The sequence below is a fragment of the Canis aureus genome, chromosome 7, assembly GCF_053574225.1.
Source record: "Canis aureus isolate CA01 chromosome 7, VMU_Caureus_v.1.0, whole genome shotgun sequence".
In the NCBI taxonomy this organism is placed as follows: domain Eukaryota; kingdom Metazoa; phylum Chordata; class Mammalia; order Carnivora; family Canidae; genus Canis; species Canis aureus.
Window position 1 is genome coordinate 13,451,806 of NC_135617.1, and position 17,431 is coordinate 13,469,236.

Consider the following 17,431-nt stretch of genomic DNA (forward strand, 5'->3'; position numbering starts at 1 on the left):
CGGGTTCCCTACATGGAGCCTGCTTCTCCCTCTGCCTGTGTCTCTGCCTCTCTCTGTGTGTGTCTCTCATGAGTAAATAAATAAAATCTTTATAAAAAATTAAAAATAAAATGAGTCTAATCCTTACTTACTTACATGACCAAACTTGCTTTCACATAAGATGAAGATAATATCTACCATACTCTGTTGTTTTGAAATGGAACACAGTAGGTAGGTAAAGTGTCTAGGCTATTATAGATGTTAATACATGCAAAGGTGGAAGAAGAAAGAGAAGAAGCAAGAGGATTAGCTGAAGAAAATGGAATTAAATGGAAAAGTAAGGATGTGATTATTTGTTCCTGGCCTCAACTTATTCACTATAACTGTATTCTCTTTCCTATTTCCCCAAATCCAAAACACAACAGAAGTCCACTTGGTTTATTGATAAAACCAACTATTTACCCTAAGTTAGCAAGGAGCCAATAATAGTCTATTCAACCCTTCTTAAAATTGTGTTTTGTATTGGGGTTCTTCTCTGACTCCTTTTCCTCCCCAATGCTGGCTCTTTCCTTCATCTCCATCATTTGGTTCTTATTTTATTTTCTTCCTTATTTTCTTTGATATCTCCTCTTTGTTCTCCAGTCTTTTAAATATAGCTTTTCCTGAAAGTTCTATTCTATGAATCTACTATTTTTTTCTCCCTATTCATGCATTTTCCCCCATAAACTCATCCATTCATATAACTTCAGCAATTCAAAACGCATCTTTAATTCAACTTTCCTGCAGCATTCCATTTCCAACTCTCTGTGTGGCATCTCCCCTAAAGTACCCTACCTTGGTCCATAACTATCCAGGATAGCTTTAATTTGCCCTCCAGATCACTCTCTACCCTGCTGTGTGCCCTGGGAATCAGACCTAAGTGAATGACCTGAAAAGCTTTCTTGACTTCTGGCTTCTAGTTGTGTTTGGCCAATGGGGAGCTCTACCAAGAAACCAGAAGGAAAGGGGAGAATAAGGCGATGATATTTTCCCTGGGGTTGCTATGGATTGGCTCTGCCTCTCTACTAAAGGCTCTCTGCTCCACACAATTCTCCCATGAGATCTGATAAATTCTCTGCCCCACATCATTTTAGACCTAGAGATGGTGAGGGTCTTAGCTCTAACAAGTCCCAAATAATTGCATTACTTATCCCTAGTGATTCCTCCCCACCCCCTATCCCCCCAGCTATTCACAGCTTTGAAAATAGTCCCTTTATTAAACTCTCCTCAAATTATCTGAATTGAATGTGCCATTTCTTCCCCATCTAAACCCTAGGTAACCCTTCTCCAACCCCTCTCAATAATCCAGGCACTAGAGAATTACAATAATTTCAGAACTCATTTTCCCTTTTATCTCTCTCTGCCTAATTTCTGTCAGACCATATTTCTTAAACCATTGTGCCAAACCTACTCTTCTCTCCCTCAAACTCTTTCAGGGGCACCACTTTTCCAACTAAATGTGTCTGGGTATTTCACCTAATATTTAGGCCCTTATGCAGTAAGACCACCCTTTCTTTCTAATTTCATTTCCTACTACTTCTCCAAGTGTGCCTTAGGATCCAGATGCATTTAACTGTTTGCTATTCCAAAATATAGACTGCTTTCCATAGCCACAGCTTTGTTCATGCTCTTCTTTCTTCAATACCTTTATCCCCACCAAACAAAAATCATATCTTTTCATGTCCATCTTAAAAGCCATCCTTTTCATTATCTCAATTCCATGAATTAGTTTCTGCTCTTTAAACTCCATTTAAATTATTTGTACTTTTCTTACTTACTTTGTCTTAATTATAATTATTTGTGTTCTTATCAAGACTCCACTATAGGCTTCTTGAAATCAAGGTCCATATCTTGCCCCATTTTGGGGCAATTTGGGAGTGGGGGCAGAGTGAAAGAGATAATCTTAAGCATTGTGGAGCTCAATCTCACAACGCTGAAATCATGACCTGAGCCAAGATCAAGAGTTGGATGCTTAACTGACTGAGCCACCCAAGTGACCCTCTTGTCCCATTTTTAATATTCATTTTATACATAGTGCTATGTTAAATAATTGTTGAATTGAAACAGAAAGTCAAATTTTTCATATAATATGTTACACATGTTACATACATATTTTTAAGCCTCCATGCTACTAGCCAAAAATTAGGGAAAATATACTAAAATACATTGTATAAATATGTTTCCTTGTATTTTTGACCTGGCTCTTGATATAATGCATATCTCTTTGGCAGTTACATGATTATGTCATTCTTTATTTCTCTATTTGTAGTTTTGCATCTATGTATAGTGAAAAAAAAAAAGAAATTTACTCATCCAATCTATTATTGCATATCACATGCAGCAAGAAATCATATGGAACTTTGCTATACCGGATTTCATCCCACATGTCATGTAGGAAGCTAGGGAGAGTGCTGTCACAAAGACTTAGCTAAATGTCAAAAATCCAAAATGCCAACTTTTATGACTCAAGATGAAAGGGTAGTATCTGCTGGCCTACTTGCTATCCCATGTATACTAGGTCATTGCTGCTCAGAATCAGGGCAGAACAAGAATAGAACTTCTAACTTCCCAAGAAAGAAGGGGAAAGCTATACTCAGCCCAATTCTAATATAACTCTTTCATGTCCAAGTCGGCCATCTTGTCCGAAGTCAGGTTGTTGGAAGGTGATTTGGTATAACAAAACAGTATTGGGGGGTCTTAGAGAAAGACTGGTTAGTTTGTCTGCTTATTGTCTCATTTACCAATTTATTCCATTACTCATTTAATAAGAATTTGTGGAGTGCCTATGATGTACCGTCATAGTAAATCAGAAAACAATAAATTAAGTAATAAAATCATTTAAAAATGCTTCAGGGAGGGATCCCTGGGTGGCGCAGCGGTTTGGCACCTGCCTTTGGCTCAGGACGCGATCCTAGAGACCCAGGATCGAATCCCACATCGGGCTCCCAGTGCATGGGGCCTGCTTCTCCCTCTGCCTATGTCTCTGCCTCTCTCTCTCTCTCTCTCTCTGTGACTATCATAAATAAATTTTAAAAAATTAAAAAAAATGCTTCAGGGAACCTGCAATCTAGTTGGGAAGGAATAGAGTTAAACTCTTTTTCCTTTAAAAAAGAAATCTAGGGGACTTGGGTGGTTCAGTGGTAGAGCATCTGCCTTTGGATCAGGTTGTGATCCTAGAGTCCTGGGATCAAGTCCCACATCAGGCAGCACCCACAGGGAGCCTGCTTCTCTCTCTGCCTATGTCTCTGCCTCCATCTCTGTGTCTCTCATGAATAATTTAAAAAATCTTAAAAAAATAAAAAAGAAGTATAGAAGACATTTGTCTCTCATCTCTACTTACTTTTTGTTATTAATAACCAAAATATTAAAGTACATATGATATAAACATCCTTACCTGAAAAAAAAAATCTTACCTGATTTTTTCAAATGACATTTTATATAATGGGATTTTAAGTAAGATAAATTACATATATACATATAACTTAATATATATTCAATATTATATATATATAATTTATATAAAATGATAAATTGATGAATAAGATCCTTGGGAAATTATAATTTTAACTGTTATGTGGTAAATAATTTGCTGCTTCACCATCTGAAGCATCTTCATGAGGCCACAATGTTCCAAGAGTAGGATTTAAAAACCTGTTCCTCTACTCTACTCCATGTGCCTCTTTGATCTTCTTGAGAATGAGGATATTCTTCATGATTTCTTCATGACTACAGGAAATCTTCATTAACACTTCAATATTTCTTTTTTTTGCAATTTTATTTATTTATTTTTTATAAATTTATTTTTTATTGGTGTTCAATTTGCCAACATATAGAATAACACCCAGTGTTCATCCCATCAAGTGCCCCCCTCAGTGCCCGTCACCCAGTCACCCCCACCCCCCGCCCACCTCCCCTTCCACCACCCCTAGTTCGTTTCCCAGAGTTAGGAGTCTTTATGTTCTGTCTCCCTTTCTGATATTTCCCGCTCATTTTTTCTCCTTTCCTCTTTATTCCCTTTCACTATTTTTTATATTCCCCAAATCAATGAGACCATATAAGGTTTGTCCTTCTCCAATTGACTTACTTCACTCAGCATAATACCCTCCAGTTGCACCCACCTCGAAGAAAATGGTGGGTATTTGTCGTTTCTAATGGCTGAGTAATATTCCATCGTATACATAGACCACATCTTCTTTATCCATTCATCTTTCAATGGACACCGAGGCTCCGTCCACAGTTTGGCTATTGTGGACATTGCTGCTATAAACATTGAGATGCAGGTGTCCCAGTGTTTCATTGCATCTGTATCTTTGGGGTAAATCCCCAGCAATGCAATATTTCTGTTTGTTTTTTAAACCAAGTCTTATAAGCTAGGGAGGATCTTGAATAAAGAACCTCACAGTGGATTTCTGCTAAGTCTACATGAATGAGGAATCCAATGGTCTAGAAAGATATGAATTCAAGAAACAATTGGTCCTTAGAGAATGTTCACAATACAATGGTTTAGGTGCCACATTAAATTAGAAATTGCATGGTTCTTGTTCTCCTGGAAATTAAAGGCCTATACTGGTTTTTGTTTAAAAACAGAATCTTCAAGTATACCAGCTTTCATTTACTTTTACTGTTTTACACAGAAGCAATACAAAGCTTCTCTTTGCAGGGTGGACACACTGAATAACCTAATTGAATGTCAGGAGCAGTGACTCCCCAGAGAGGACTCTATTTCAGTTGAATGACCTTTAGTGACTTCATGGCTACCTGAGGGCCAGACCTAAAACAGCAAAAAGATCCTGTTTGTGCCTAGTTTCTGAAAATAGCTTACCTTAACCCTCAATTTTGATCTAACAGAGAGAGTAATCATTCTTGTCTATGAAGTTACATTGTCACCAAAAGCAGAGTTCAGTTTCACCTGAAGAGTTCAAAAAGTCTGAAAAGAAGAAAAAGAAGGAAAAGGATAGAGAATAACAACATAAATAATAAGGGAACATTTTAAAAATTCTGAGAAAAGAAGGATAAGTAGAGAAACAATGTCATTTCTAAATACTATCTGAAGAGAAAAAATAGAGAAAATAATGTCTATTGTATATGAAAATAAATCAAAGGAAAATAAAGCAGTAAGTAGCACTCAGCACACTGCCTGAAAAATTATAACCAAAGCAAGAGGAACAAACGCTTGTTGACATTTTATATCTGGCACATGGGCCTTCCTAAATTCCCTTTCCTATATAGTTTTTCATCAAAACTTTGTAGTCAAGGACTAAGGCTGCATCATGCTGTGAAAACAAGATAGGAGAAAAGATTTAAGCTAATAATAATAACTGCATGGAAGGATAAGAGGTTTGGGCAAAGCAAACTATTCTGTTGCAGAAGAATCTTTTAAAGGTATAAATTAATCTTTTTCATCATTTTATTGAGACAAAGAAAAAGCTGAAACATAAGCAATGGCTACTGATCTTTAATCATAAAGGTCTGATTTGTCTCTGTAATTGCTTCAAAAACAGCTTAATTCAAAGAGAAACAGAAATAGGAATATAGGGATGCCTGGGTGGCTCAGTGGTTGAGCGCCTGTCTTCGGCTTAGGGCGTGATCCTGCAGAGCCACAATCAAGTTCCGCGTCAATCTTACTTCTCCCTCTGCCTGTGTTTCTGCCTCTATCTCTGTCTCTTATTAGTAAATAAAATAAAAGCTTTTAAAAAAAGAAATAGGAATATAATATCTTTAATGACAAAAATCAAAGTATCTTATTTATTAATTAAATATAACAAAAGAAGTTTAAAGACCTCTTCTAAACACTAAAATCAGTGGATGGGTCTGTTTCTAATGTCCTTTCCTTAGTTTTTACAAACATCTGCAGTCATACTATGGAAATCATATGTCAGAGGAGTTGGCTGTCCTTAGCTGAAACCTCTGCCCCAGGCATTGGACATCAAATTACAAGTATGAATATAGGTATATATGTTCAATTGTATCCTCTTACAAAATTCACATGTGGAGGTCCTAATCCCCAGTAACTTAGAATGTGACCTTATTTGTTAATAGTACCATTATAGGTATAACAAATAAGGTATAATCTTATTTGTTAATAGTACCATTATAGGTTATACTTATAATGGTTATATCTCTTATAAGGGTTATATATCTCTTATAATGGTTATATCTCTTATAATATCTCTTAAAATGAGACATTACTGGAATAGAGTGGGCCACTAATTCAATATGAGTGATATTCATATAAAAGAGGAAATTTGGACACAGACATGGACACAGGGAGAACACTTTGTGAAAATAAGAGTTATGAGGTCACAAGCCATGGCAATCACCAGAAACTAGGAGGGAGGCCTGCTACTGATCCTCTTAGGAAGCCTTCAAAGTGGAGTGTGACTCTGCCAATACCTTGATCTTAGATTTCTACCCTCTAGAACTGTGAGACAATAAATTTCTTTTCCTTAAACCATTTAGTTTGTGGTACTAGAAACTTAAAATATAATGGGATTATATATTCCAAATTATAGAAATAATTCCCTGTAGTTTTTTTACTACCGGTCTTATTTTTATAGTAGGAAAGTCATGATAACTGGCTAAGTTTATTGTAAGGATAATTAGTCTCTACATCAAAACCTATGGGTGAAGAATTGACCAATGATCAAACTCAAGATGAAAGGAAATTGTTGGATTATATTACTGGGAGATATAGCTTTGTAAAACTCTTAAAATACCCCAAAATCATAGAAAAAGGAACATGCAAGTTGCTGTAATTCTTAACTACATTATAGATAATATGCACTTTTGTCCCTAAAGAAAGATTCATCATCAGATCATTAACTTCAGGAGTTGAAACACTAAATGAGTAAGTCCAACCAACTTCTAAGTGCTCTCCCAGATCTGTAGGTAAGAACTGTGATTAAAAGATTCTACACATGAACCACTAAAATTATGCTTCACAAATCAAAAAGTGGAAGCAAAATAAATGGATATGCATTCTTAAACTGGCAGATAGTGGGCACCTAGAATAAAGCACATCTAGTTTTATGGTTAATTTGAAATTATAAAGTTTGAGAACCATATAATGCCATCATTATTGTTCAGATATAGTATAAGATAGCAGATAATATTCATGAAAAGATATTGATTAGGGGCTCCTGGCTGCCTCAGTTGGAGGAGCATGCAATTCTTGATCTTGAGTCATTAGTTCAAGCCCCACATGGGTATAGAGATTATGTAAATAAATAAACAAACTTACAAAAAGATATTGACTAAAAATCCCATTAATAAATATAAAGAGGGGTAGTCCTGGTGGCGCAGCAGTTTAAAGCCGCCTGCAGCTCAGGGCGTGATCCTGGAGAACCGGGATCGAGTCCCACATCGGGCTCCCTGCATGGAGCCTGCTTCTGTGTGTGTGTGTGTGTGTGTGTGTGTGTGTGTGTGTGTGTGTGAGAATAAATAAATAAAATCTTTAAAACTAAATAAATAAATATAAAGAGAACTTTATATGCTATTTTAAGTTATTTAGTAAATATTATCTCTTTAAATATGAAAGTAGATGGCATTATAAAATGTGAAAAAAAAAACCCTAATGAATTAATATGTACCAAATGCTTTGCCCTAAGGGCAATACTTAGAAAATTAAAAATAAAAGTAGAATATGATGTATATTTTTTTTAGAATATGATGCTAATATTTTTTGCTAACTCTTGAATTTTAATTTCATAGATTGTCTATTGACTTTTTAAAAATTTATTGATGCACAATTTACATAAACAACAGACTTTACACTTTTTAGTGTTCAGTTCTATGGGTTCTGGTAATTGCATAGAATCATGTAACCTTATCAAAACCCAACAAACAAGACAAACCCCACCACTCCATAAAATCATCTGGTGCCTCTTTGTAGTTAAGTACTCCCCTCTACAGATTGAATGTTTGTATCCCTCACTCTCTGAATTCGTATGTTAAAACCTAATACCCAGTGTGATGGTATTAGGAGATGGGTGCTAAGGCCATGAAAGTGGAAATTTTTTTTTGAAAGCAGTACTCTAATAAAAGAGACCCCACAGAGCTCTACCACCATGTGAAGGAACAACAAAAAGATTGCCATCTATGAACCAGAAACTGGGCTCTCACCAGATACTGAATCTTTCTGATCTTGGACTCTCTAGCTTTTACAACTGTGAGAAATAAATTTCTGTTGTGTTCAAGCCACCTAGGATATGTTATTTTTATTATACCAGGCCAAGACGTCCTTTTACACCTGTTACCTGAACAACTGATCTGTTTTATCTCCTATTCTTTTGTCTTTTCCAGAATGTTATACAAATGGAATCATTGAATTGATAGCCATTTGGAACTGAGGGGTTTCTTTGTTTTGTTTTGCTCACATGACACAATATCTGTGAGATTTGATTCATCCATGCCATTGCTTGTATCAATAGTCCATTTCATTTTATGGTTGAGCAGCATTCCATTTTATTGAGGGATCACAGTTGGTATATACATGCACCAGCTGCTAGACATTTTAGTTACCAGTTGGGAGCTATTACAAATAAAACTGCTATAAACATTAGGGTACAGATATTTCATTCCTTTTAAGCTACCTAAGAGTGATAATGCTAGACCTTATGGTAAGCACATGTTTAAACTTCATGGACATTCCAGTTGCTCTATCTTTCCTAGTACTGAGTACTAGCAGTTTTACTTTTGTATTTCAACCATTCTAGCAGGTGTGTAGTGGTATCCATTGTGGATTTAATTTGCATTTTCTTAATTACAAATGATATTTAGAATTGCATGTATTTATTTGCTATTCATATCTTTTCCATTCCCATCCTCATAACAAGAAAAAAAAAAAGCTGTGGAAACTGAAAATAAATTACTTTTTTTGGACCCAGTGGAGGTTTGAAGGGCAAATCACCACCCCTAAAATCTGTAGAGAAAGTGAATATAGAAAATCACAGCACAATCTTTTTACCTGAAGAAGAAGCCACAGGAACACAAACTAGCAGGATTAAGTGGTAATTAAATGATAATTTTGGAAATTGAGTATAGACTAGAATGAAAGTGAGAAACTCTTCAGAGCCAAAGTCTTAGAAAGACCCCCCAACATGGTGGGTTTTACTTCCAGAAACCCCACCAGGTTCTCACAGTGAAGAGCCAGGAAAGAATAAGGCCCTGGGGTTGGAGGACTTTGCTGGGCCTGGTACCTTTTCATCTTTACATTTTCTATTGTATTTTTTGCATTTCTTAAATGTGGGTTTTATTGTTTACTTTTTATTCACAGCTGTTTCTTACAATTAAAGGTGTCAAATAATTAGAATTTTAACAATGCTTATTTGGTTGACCACTACAGGCTAAATATCTATCACCACTTATGACTAAAATATGTATGAGGTATATGGAGAAATGGAAATATAAACTACCATATCCATTAGAATAGTATGCCATCTTTTAATGAAGTGTGTTAAAAGTTAAATTAAAAACACTGACCTAATAATAATGATAGCTTACTAAACAGTTGTTTGAACTAAACTGTTTGTTTCTGAAATATTTTATGTAGAGAAAATTCCAAAGTAGATTGGTTTAGGTTAAGATCAGATTAGGTAAATGCGGTAGCATATTAAAATGGTATAAATAACAAGAAAAATTAAATCACTTTCACTGATAAAAGTATCTTTCAATAATGTAGCTTGAAAACATGGAAGGAAAAAAAGAATGGCATTACAATGCTACAAAACCAGTAAGAATAACATATGAAAATGCACAAGAAGTAGCTTGATTAATGGAAGAGATGTCCACATCATATGGAAAAAGGAGCCAAGCAGAAAAATAACATAAGTGTTTCCTGATTGCAGAATTCATGAATAAGATCAGAAATACCACAAAGAAGAAGAAATAGGGCAAAAAAAGAGCAATGGAATTTGGAGGAAAATAAGCATTCAGGTACTAACAAGCCTGGATTACACACACAGAAATAAAAAAATCTAAGCAGAAATAAAAGATTTGGGAAAGGTCACAGAGATAAGGGATACACCAAAGGCAAAAATTAACAAAGGCAATATGTTTCAAAGCAAAGAAAGAAATGCCGATCTTGTGCCAAGAAAATGAAAGAGAGGGGTTTAAGCAATAAAATTCTCACTTGAAATGACAGGAAAAGCCCCGCAAAGCTAAACAGAACACCTAAAGGTCATGAAAGTATATAATCAAAATGGATTGGCCCACAATAAGTTATCACAACATTTAGTTTCCAATGTAGTTGTTTAAATCAGTTGTGCAGATTTCTTTTATAGATTTGATGGAAATCACTACACAAAGGTCTGAAATGTAATTATTTTAAAAATGACTACAACAAACAATGTAAAAAATACAAACATAACAAGAGAATTAACATTTATTTAGTGTCTATAACACATCTATGCTATGCCATTTGATCTTCAAAGCAACAACTCAAAGTCAGTGTTCACATTTTACAGATAAACTAAACTCAAGGATTTTAAGAAATAAACCCTACTATCATAGCTCTAAGTCAGGAGAAAGGACTCAAATGCAGGCCTATGAATGTAAAGCCCATGTTCTTTGCACTTTCTACATTGCTTCCCTACCACAACTAAATCTAGTGATACACGTAATAGGGGGAAAAAATGACACTGTAGTTCTAGGAATCTACAGTAGAAATAAGAGCATTCACTATGAAATTCATTCAACTTTGTTGTACTCTGAAAAATTTCAAAATAAAATGTTAGAGTCTGGGGAGGGGGAAATACCTCATGGTGTAAAAGATCTAATTAGAAAGGAAACTCTAGACATTAAAGTTGAGGTGTTACCTACACTGAATATCAAAAGGCTCAGAGGCTCCTTTTCTAAACAGACACCTTCACCAGGGTGCCAAAAAGACATTAACACTTCTTTTGGTTAAGGCATTTGTAGCTCTATAAACTTCATGCTGAAAGAGAGATCTGTTGGCTGGATTGAGATCATATCTTAAACCATTTAAATCCATGAACACATTATTCTGATTACATGATCTTAACACTTTAGAAATAAGAAGAGTCCTAGAATAATGGGTAAAGGAATAGATATACTTTAATAGAAAACAGTAACGATAAGGATAGCTTCACACCTGCACTGTGCTTAATATGTGCAGATACTGTTGTAAACCCATAAAAGTAATAACTCATTTAAACTTGTTAACAAGTCAGTGAAGTAGGCATTATTATTATATAATGTAATTGATAACAACAGTTTGACTATAGAGGACACACCCTAAGCTATTATACTTTGGCATAGTTGGGGCCTTGGATTATCTTAAGAAATAGTAGAAAACTGAAAGTGATGGTGGTTAGGGTCTTGGAGCGGGGGGGCGGGGAGGAGCTAATGATATGGGGTTGAAAATAAACAGAACCTACATGACTTTGCTTAGGTTGTAACCATCAATTTCTTATCATAAGAGAAGAAAGAAAAGGGAGATTTTTTTTTCTCTAATAGGTAGGAGAAAATAGAATATAAAGTCAATACTAAAAAAGGCAAAAAAAGAGGAAAAGAAAAAAAGGATGTTTGTGCACTAGAAGAAATAGAAATTGAATAAGAAGAGGAAAGGAATGATAAATAGGGAAGAATTCACAAAAGTTAGTTTTTTAAAAAGGAGAAATTTCCAAGTTAACAGTATTAACATTTTAAATAGAAAAATATCTGAGGCTAGAGCATGGAGTGAGTCCATTAGGCCAAATGCAAGGTATATGCAAATCATTATGTATTTCTATGCAAATGTATTTCCTTTCCAATGTTTCCAGTTGCATTATTTTGTTTAATATGGCATTTGCCATGTTTTGCTATTCAGCATCAGAATATTTTCTTCTGGAAGAAAATCCCCCATGGTATATTGCGAAGGAAGTTTACCTCCCTGATTTCCAAGAACTCCCTCTCCATGCCTTCAGACAGTTAAATCAAAGACATGTAACCTAGAATAAGCCAAATAGATGCTCCCAAGGGGCAGAAGCTCTTGCAACAGTGAAGCAAATATTCAGTGATTAGAGTCTGGGGAAGAGGCCCAGACCAGAGCCATATCAGCTCCAATTAGCAGGCAGAGGGTGGAAGCCTCCAGCAGTGATCAAGCAGGCTGCTCCGAGGCATGACCCACGCTGCACTGCCTATTCCAGGTGGACCTACTTGTTGCTATTCCTAAATTTCATCCTCCTGTGCTTCCGTCAGTTCTATGAGCTACCTTCCAATAAGTCCATTTTCAGCTTAGTCAATCAGATTTGGTGTTGTTGTCTGCAACCAGAAAACCTGGGGAACATAAAGGAGTCTGGGGGCGGGGGCACAACATTGAGGGCAGGATATGGAAGGCCACACTGCAACAAAGAAATTGTGAGAGTCAAGACCCGCTGTTGCCACTCTTTTTAGTGACACTAAGCAGATTAAAGAGAGGGATGCCCATGTGGCTCAGTAGTTGAGTGTCTGCCTTTGGATCAGGTACTGATCCTAGGATCCTGAGATCAAGTCCTGCATCAGGCACCCTGCAGGGAGCCTGCTTCTCCCTATGCCTATGTCTCTGCCTCTCTCTGTGTGTCTCTCATGAATAAATGAATAAAGTCTTAAAAAAACAGATTAAGGAGAAAATGACAAGCTTATATCCCTAAACATTTGGCTAAAGGAATAAACGGACACCTAGAGACTTCCTCTGAAGATACTAATAAATTTAAGTCCTAAAACATCAGAGCCAAAGTGACCAAAAACCACACTTATGGTTTAGGCAAGCAATGTGTTGAATTATGTCCACTGAAGTTCACAGCCTCAAGACTATACAGAAAGGGATCACTTCTATAGTTTGAAGTTCATAGCCTCACCAGGTACCTTTTAAGGAAGTTATGGTATTGAAGAAGAAAGAGTAAGATCTTATAAACTAGGATAGGAATAAATAAAAGGCTTCAGGGGGACACAAAGTACCTTAAACCCCAATCTCTCATTCTCATCCGCTGAGACCCTCCTTTGTCAGCTATCACTATCTCATTGTCTGGGAAGCTGTTCCTCCCTTACCTAGGGAGTTACTGTACAAAATAATGTCGGTGTTCAAACCCTGTCTTCCCCTACCCTTTCTGCCTCAGTCCCAGTGTGTCTGGAAGGTCAAATGCATCGCTGCATGATTCAGTTTGCTGCCTTGAGCAGCTGGGAGGGATTATAATTGTTTGCTCAGCTAATTATTAGAAATTTGGAATAAGTGATTCACAACACTAAAATGAAATTGACATGCTGAAAAGTCCTTGTTAGTTTCTATTAGGATATCCTGTTGGCTCTACTTTCAAAATATATTGAGGATACAACACTTCTGACCATCTCTACTATTACCATCCTGGTCTGTATATTGAGGATACAGCACTTCTGACGATCTCTACTATTACCATCCCCAGGATTACTATGAAAGCCGTCTACTTGGTTAATGGGCTTCTACACTCACCTCCCCCAACTCCATCCTCATGGATTATTTCCCATTCAGTAGCCAGATGGATCTTTTTAAAACCTCGGCCATGCAATGTCACCTTCTGCAAAACCCTACAAAGGCTCTCTCTCCATTTTCCACACAGCAAATCCCAAACCCTCATAATGACCCATAGATCTTGAAGGTTGGCCCTCTGACCCTCCCTTCTACCACTACCTCCTAACTTATTCCATTTCGGCTGAACTGGCCTCTTCCCATGATAGAATTTGCCAAACACATTCCCCTTAGGCATTTTGTACCTACTGCCCCTTCCCCTTCCATCTGCTCTTGGATGTCGATATAGTTGTTTCCTGACTTCTTTCCATTTTTTGCCCTCCTTCACAATAAAACATACCCTGATCATCCCATTTGATTCTGCAACTAGACCCTTCCTCTGTTCAGCTCTATATCTAAGAGGTGCTAACCCCTACAGGCTGCATTCCCAAGCTTCCAGGTCAGCCAAAGGGAACCAAGAACCTGACTGAAATTGGTTGGTAAGGCAAATATATCTTTGATCTCTACTATACCATGGCCCTCCAGAATCCTGAGTTTCTAAAAAGATATTTAAAGCTATGAGTCTACTGGGATTGAATGAATTGAAGTGAAAATGTAGTTTACTAAATACTAACCTGAAGGCTATAGAGTTAATGCCACTTTAAAGTAGGTTGACCATAATTAGGTCATGTCTTCAGGGTAGGGGAAGGAGTGGGTTTTGTTCAATTTGTGCTTAGATATTTGTTTTGCTTTGTATAGTTTTCCTTGAAATTCTAAAATGATTATATTCATTTGAAAAAGCATATAAGTTGAAAATTATTATAGAACATTTCTAAAGCTAATTTATCTTCTCTTGATTATTTTCCATAAATATTCCCCGATGTTTCCTTCTGTCTTTTATGTTTTTTGGAGTAATTTTGAAGTGTTTCAGAAACAGTCATGGTGAGCTAGCTGCATGCTAGCATTCCAAAGTCTGTTTCTGTATTTCCATCCGACAGTAGGCTATTTGTTCTTGGATATGTCCTCAGGCAATCTTGACACAGAAATGCAAAGTAATCACAGTTATCTGGAATCTTTGATTAAAACTTACAGTGATAGCTTTGGCAGCAGAAATATTTTCATACACCAAGGTGTCATAGGCTCGATTTTTAGACTGTGATTAGATAATGAATCCATATAACCCTGCAAAAGTACATTTAAATTTATTTGTAAGGACTACCATTTATTCAGCCTAGGCATGTGCTCAGCATTTTATAAACATTATCACTTTGAATTTTCACACCTTTTCTAAGGCTGTATTATTAGCCCCATTTTACAGATGAAAAACTGAAATTCAGAGTCACGTAGCTATAAGTGACAGTGGTTGGATTTCCACCCAGGTCTCCTTGATCCCAAATCCTCAGATGTTTCCATTAAATCTGCCACCTTGGGCTTTATAAAAGAGATTGCAATACACAAGTATCTATAAAATTGTTATGATCCCCAAGTTAGGTCAATTCATTTCAGGGGGGAAATGTTAGGAGAATAAATTGTATGAAGCCAACAGATCACTTGGAAATGGAGCCTACTGGAGATATAACTACTTGTCTTTTGTGGTGGTGGTGTCTGCATGTAATATATAATAATTAAAATTATTTTTAAATTAGTAAAGAAAAGAATGATCAGATATTTGGATGAAGAATAATTGAAGAATCTAGGAAGGATACACAGGGAAATTTTTCTCTACTACTATTAAATAGTAATACTAGACCATGTTTTTCAGGGTTTAATGTGAGTCTGTCATGGAAAAGGTATACAAATATCCTTCAAATTCTTGCTATCAATGATTATTGATAATCATTGAGGAAATAGAGACAGAGAGGTTTAGCATTTGTCCAAGAGAGCAAATAGCAGGGTTGGCAATTAAAATTCCTGCTTTCAACCAACATTCTCTTAAGCATGATAAAGCATTGATGGTACTGTTTCTGTATGTATGGAATGTAGCTTCCCTATACATTCCCTACCCTCTTGTAAGGCTATGACATCTTAGGAAAACAATTATAATTGTTTAAAATTCATAGCAAAGAACATTAAACATAGTAATACTTTAAATAAGCTATAAAAAGTTGTGAAACATACAATATAGGTCTATTTGATCTGTGATAATAAAAAAAAGGTCACCTTTTCAGCATAACATTTTGGAGGGAGAGCTTACAATCACAACTACACTCCCAAATGAATCACCTCACCTGGTATCCACATCTTTCTCTCCCACAATGATGCTCAGTATGTCTATATGCCTTGCTTTGGCCAGAAGATATAGCAAATATGACACAAGAATAAGCTTAAGATGTGCTAAAACATTGGGCATGTTCTTTTGAAATACTACCACCAACATGTAAGACATTCAGACTATCCTGCTGAAGAAACTACACAAAGAAAAACCAAGCAGCCTCTGTCAAGAGTTAAATGATGCTATCATGGGCCAGCCCACCACAACTAACCCACTAGATGATGACAGGCACAGGGGTGACTCCAGGCAAGATCAGCAGAAAATAATCAGCTAAACCTAGCTTAAATTGCAGAATCATCAGCTTGTGAATGGTTATTACTTTAATCCACTAGGTTTGAGGGCAATCTGTTACAATAGATAACGAATACACTACCCTTTTTCTATATATATACAAGTACCCATATGAGTGTGTGCATGTACTCTTTTATGCACACACACACACACACACACACACATGTGCTACCCTCTTTTCAATATATCTTCACATTTACTTCCACTCTTGACACTGGAAAAGAGAATGCTACAAAATATCTGGGCTGTATTTTTCTATACTGTATAAATCATTGATGGTGCTGTATTTTGGATTATACTTTTATTGAGCTTAAAAATACTTCACAAATACAAACTTACTCCACTGTGGTAAAAAACTACCTAGAAAACATGATGAATACTAAAATATAAACTATTATTTCATTGAAACAGTTACATATGCAATTATCTAGACTTGACTTTACCCTTTTAGTTATAAAAAATAATATTCCACCAAGGCAGATAAAACTGACCAGTAAACTAATACCTTAAAATTCAGGAACATTAAAGTCAGTTTTATGAGCAGATATAAAATATGGTCATCTCTTTATGGAAACCAAAAATATTCTTTCTACCTGCATTATTCATGGATAACAGAAATAGCAATAATATATTAAATATTGTGGTATAGGGTTTGGTCCCCAGTACAACTGCAAATCCTTGAAAAGCATTACATCTTTCTCCTTATTTATTAACAACTTATATCATGATACTGGATTTCTCCTTCAATATGGCTTTCCCAGGATATTAGAGAGAATGTGAAGAGTCTAAGAACCTAAGAGTATTTGACTAACAAGAGAAAAGGAATAGGAGACAAACAATCTATTTCTCTAGTACTCTCAAGACCTGGGATGGAATAAGCTAGCTAGATTTGCTTTCAGGGAGGTAGGGAAGTACCAGCCACATGAGTCCCCAAATCCAGAGAGGAGAAGATTTTACGGACAGGATTTTAAAACAGATAGATGTCATTTGCTCGGGAGCCCCTCAAACCCCCAACTTGCCATCCAACATTGTAGTTTTTGTTCCTGCTCCTCCTAGAAACCTGCACAACAGAGAAAGGGAGAGACAGATAGGCTTTTGTAAAATAAGAAAGAATTTTAGAAATGTATTGAAAGCTCTGCTACTTTGACCCAAGTTCTCCTAGTCCATTCCTTCTGAAAAATGAGAATAATAACTCATTCTTACAGGATTGTTTTAAGGCAGGGGTTAGCAAATTCCAGTCCATGAGGAAAATTTAACTCACCTTCTCTTTTTGTAAATAGCTTGTAAGTTATTTCTAGCCTAGCCTACAAGGTTATACAACATAACCAGTGATGTGGCGATTTTTTCTTGTGATTCTTATAAAGATTCAACAAAATAATTCATGCCAAAAT

General features: G+C 36.1%; 1 protein-coding gene across 5 annotated transcripts in view; it reads right to left on the reverse strand.

The window, feature by feature from the left end:
• GRIK2 (glutamate ionotropic receptor kainate type subunit 2) overlaps nucleotides 1-17,431 on the reverse strand; it is a 1,064,497-nt gene that overhangs the window by 843,846 nt on the left and 203,220 nt on the right. For 2 of the 5 annotated variants that reach the window (XM_077902954.1, XM_077902955.1), the window contains one exon: nucleotides 4,841-4,945. The exons of the other annotated variants lie outside the window; for them this stretch is intronic. The gene's annotated coding sequence lies outside the window, so the exon portion shown is untranslated. The remainder of the gene's footprint in view (nucleotides 1-4,840; nucleotides 4,946-17,431) is intronic. 5 annotated transcript variants of the gene reach the window in all.